Source organism: Cynara cardunculus (genome assembly GCF_001531365.2).
Source record: "Cynara cardunculus var. scolymus isolate 2C chromosome LG 2, CcrdV1, whole genome shotgun sequence".
NCBI lineage: Eukaryota > Viridiplantae > Streptophyta > Magnoliopsida > Asterales > Asteraceae > Cynara > Cynara cardunculus.
The window spans coordinates 8,446,099-8,451,203 of NC_037529.1; positions in this window are offsets into that span (position 1 = coordinate 8,446,099).

A 5,105-nucleotide genomic window follows, 5' to 3' on the forward strand; every position below is an offset into this window, starting at 1 on the left:
GTTTACTCTTTAAATTTTAACCCTTAACATTTATTTATTTTACGAATCATAAATTTTTAGGGTGTTACAACTCTCCCCCACTAAAAAGGGATTTCGTYCTCGAAATCAATCTTCATCSAACAATTAYAGTTCCCATCTCCATTTTTTTTATTCCAACATTTTTTTAAAGTCAAAGTTGCTAATTCGTCAACTAGACCTTTTCTCAGAATTGACACATGGAATGTGTAATAAATCCTCTGTAATTCTTCGGAAACWTCAACAATATGCCACCTCCTCTACCCTTGATATCATCTCGAATGGTCCTACATATCTTGGACTTAACTTTCCATGTTTACTGAAATGCACCATTGCTTTCCACGGTGACATTCTAGGGTCATCCCAACCCAACCAATAACTGGTATTCATATCTTATTAGTGTAGCTCTTCTTATTAAGTACGACATCCAACCTCTTGTGTATTCATGCAAAGTTTAACTGATGTCTGTAGATCTATCCATGTTCATGATAGATTAAAATACTAGCATCTCGCATGTCCTATTTAAATGCCTCCATGGCTCAGTTTCAACATTTAAATGTTAATTGATGTTGTAAACCAACTCTATTGTTTACACTTTATGATGCTTACTTCCTTAAAGTATAAACATCTAACCTTCCAACCAATCCAACAATGTTAAAATTTCTCCTCTCCTTGACCTTGAGTCCAAGGATGGTATGTTTTGCCCAAGTTCAACATTTTCCATATCCCTTATAAAATACTTGCATGAACACGTGATGTAAATCTTGGATCGTTACCCGAGATTGTTAAGTATGGCACTTTATGCATMATTACTTTCCTATCCACCCAAWTTTTGTCAACCTTCCAATATACACTTYCTATTAATCGGTTGGAAGTGAGKTAACTTTATGTACCGTTCTAGGTACACTTTTCTTTTAGCAAAATACCCACTCCATCATATTTCACTCCATCACCGGAGTTTCTATCTGTGAAAGCCTAATCGATACTTTATAACTTTCCATCTCTCATGGAAGGCATGTCTTAAAACTCCCYGTAGAGCTTACTATTACTTTTCTTAGTGCCCGGACACCCATAGTCCTCGTCAAACCCTTGAATTTAAATACTACTACCTCTATCTTTATGTTAGAGAACATGACACTTCCTCCCCTTCCATTTTAGCTGGGACKATGCGTAAGCATTAACGTTGCTTATTGCATCAATGTATCTTGACCCAACTTACATGTAACACTATGTACCATACTTGTGTTTCTTCTAGTAATGTCATCATCAGTGCGAGGCTTAACTTCCCCCTTAGCATCTAAAATGCCTTTTTGACTTTAACCAATTCAAACTTATTTGACTCCTAGTTAAACCTCCCATTAACGTAGATTTTAAGAAATATCTATTGGAACTTATATTAGTTTGCTAAAAACCATAAGCCTTACATATGTAATCCCATCTTTGGCATTCTCAAATCCATTATTGTGTTTGTTTTTGGTTTAACCCAACTAAATCCCACTTTTGTGACCAATAAATTGTGTTTCACCAATTACTTTCATACTTAGAACTAACACAAGGTTTCCCTTTTTTTTTTTCAAAAGCCCTCGTACTAACCATATGTATTGCTCATGTTTCCCTGCATGTTTGAAGTTGATCGACTAGGTCATCGTCCTTGGAAAAACCTTTGCTCCTGTAATTGATCTCATACATATCAAATTTATTGATGCATACATGCATCATACCATATTTACTTAACTCATCCTGTCAATGTTATCCAGATGTTAACTTAGCTAAACAAAATCCTTGATCAAAGACTCTCGTAATCTTTTCATCGAATTTGGCTCCTTTGCCACGACAAAATTAGATCAATATCCTCATATTATGTGTTCCCTCTGGAGCTAGGTCAATTTGAGGAACCCTCACACCTAGTGATACTTTCGATACATTATCTCTAACCACCTTAATACTCGCCCACACCATGGGTACATCATACACCATCTTATTTTATTGACTGACATCAACTACACATGCTAATCATTCAATGCTACATTTCCCAATACATCCACTTATCTTTCTTATCGATATTCCCTCAAAATTTGATACATTTAGGCTTTAGTCTAACATGTTGTTTCTTAGTGATTATATCACCAAACTTATACATCACCCATTTACACCTCTACTAAGTAAAAACATTGTTAATACGGGTGTATCAAACCTATTTTAGGAGTCTCCCTAGCCCCTTCCAATATCATATTGTGCTCCATGTCGCTTTTGGAACCATTACCCATTTTCGTGGTCCAACTTACCCGACAATTGGATTTCCCTTAACTTCAAATTTTTAACATCCCCTTGATATTGCTGTATCACATTGGTCAACATCATGAGACCAACCACAACTTCTACCAGTCGCTGCAAAACAATCACACAGGCTAAGCTACATTAATACCTTTGTATTGACCTTTCCCCAGTCATGGGCTCGACTGTAATCTATCGTTGCATTAAACAACATTGCTAAATATGTGTCCCCTTAGATCCTCAGAGTTATCTTGATCAATCATCATAATTCATACTGAAATTTTATTAGTAAGTTTATAGATATATAACTTACTTTAAGTATTAGTAATCATAAGAATCAATTATGATTTATTCCATTGCTAACTCATTATATCTTCTTCACCCTCATCTCATCACTGCTTCCCTTTATGAAAAATATAAAACGTTTAATTAGTCCTTATATAATCTGGACATAAACACACAGTCTGACGAGTTTGTAGCCATTCATGATACCATTCCCTCAAATATCTCTAGTACCATGCTCCCCATCATAGTACTCTCCAATTGTGTCTCTATGTAACTCCTATACGTTCCATAGTCTCACGCCCAAAGGTCTAAGAGTTATTACACATACCACTCTTATAATGACCAATTAGAAGGGTGGTCTAATCACCATCCTCATACCCATCACATATAGTATATGACTCTTTCCTATCACGTAGGTCTCTTTTTCAAATCAAATGAATTCCCCATTTATATTTAATCATATTGAACATCCTGACAGATCTTGTCTCTAAGAGTCATAACCTTTTTTTTATACCCTTACTGACATTGGCCTCATGTTCATTTCTAACTCATTTACGTCTCTCCCCAAGAGCACCATTATAGTTATAAATGTTTGTCAAATGTTTCCTATCAACCTTACAAGTGCTTCATTTCCTAACCTCAAGTTTCCCATATCTATAACCATATATGTTGAGCACCACCTCAACTAACTTAATCTATGGTCATTTGAATATTCACTAGCCCATGAGATAATCCCTTATCTGACCATACATTACATGGACCATCCATTCTCATCCCATTTTCTAAAAAGAAAATACAACACATCACCAATAATTCGATCATGAGTTTTTATAATAAAAAATTACTCCAACATGAATCTTATGTTGCATTCATATTTTTAATCCCATGATTCAAGCGTGGGTTGTCACATATCCTATTTTGCTTAAACCATTTCTCTTTTATAAAAAAAAACCAAACTTATATACCCTTTTACCCCATCACTTAATTCAAGTCTAGGCAAATAGTAACCTAGTTCACCCAATTTGGATCCCCTTAATACCCTCCCAGTTTAAGCTTAGGCTATCACTAACCTAATTCCCTTAAACTAAGGCTCTGATACCAACTTGTAACACCCTCATTTTCACCATGAGTTGTGTCACGTMATTCTCATTAAATAACAATAAATAACCCCAAAATATAGTGGCTAATAAAGCCTTATTACAGCGGAAGTCTTACAAATTCAATTAAAATTAATAGCTCAACGCTAACCCGTCCCATACCGGGTTACATTACAAAATGAGTTTAAGCATAAACCTAAACATCTGAAATATAATAATATAATTATCTAGAAGAGAACCTCCCTCTTGTCCACCCTTGAACCTCTTGCACCTGAGATGCATACTAATAGTCAGCTTTACAAAGCTYGGTGAKTTCATGGTTTTTGTGCACAATCATACACACCTCATCATGCATAAAACAAACAATGCCCCAAATAAAATAATATGCACATTTGTTTCAAACCCTTTTGAAGTAATAATGAGATCTCTTAATTTCCCGTCGGGTTAAGGTCTTACCGTCATCGGCACTTCCCCGGGTTACACGRCTATCCCTTGTCCGGTTACCCCTCCCTAAGATGTGCCATCCCTTATGACTTTTGACCCCTTCCCATACCCGACAAAAATATTAACCCGTTTATAACATGCTAATTAATGTTTAAAAACACGTAAACAAATAGCATGCAACCCACAATAATAATTCATATACATGTAATAAACCCATAAACATGTACATAGAAAATATCGTAATRCTCAAATAATTTGTACATAAGCATGCATCCCAGTTAAAGTCTCATGAAAACTCACCTGAGTAGCTCCACTTAGCTAAACCTTGTCCCTGAGTAATATCCTATAACATGTAATTATATTTCAATAATTAGAGTATTGACATTTTCCCAAAAAGTCAACCCAAAAGTCAAATGGGTCAACCTTAGGGTGGGCATGGTCAACGGGTCAACCCCAAGCATACCTCGTCGCCATGTACCCTCTTCCCCAATGGAATTTTTTCATATCCAAAATAAATTACGACGTATTAAACCCAACATATAATTATATACGTCTCTCGTTATAAAAACGTCCGATCCCACAATTATCTACTCACAACTCCCGAAATAAGTTATTAAATTATTTCTTATAATTTAAATATGAAAATCCAATTAATTAATAACCTTTATAATTGATGTCCAAATCTTGACCAACTTAATCGAAACATCCCGATTTATTTCGATTAATCCAAGTAAATAAACGAGCCCCAAATCTATTTTTAACAAATGTTAACAACTCGAGTCTAACCGAGCTCGACCGAAATAAGTCGGCCATGGCCTAAACCTGGTCTAGTGTCGGCCGACTCAACTCGACGCACGRCCCAACCCGGTCGCACCCTTGGTGCGGCTATCGTGAACGATATTCGTTTGAGATATTTTTCCGATCGTTTTTCACCAAACTTTTTACAAAATCTTATACATAATAATAATCCCAACTCGTATCCAAATTTAC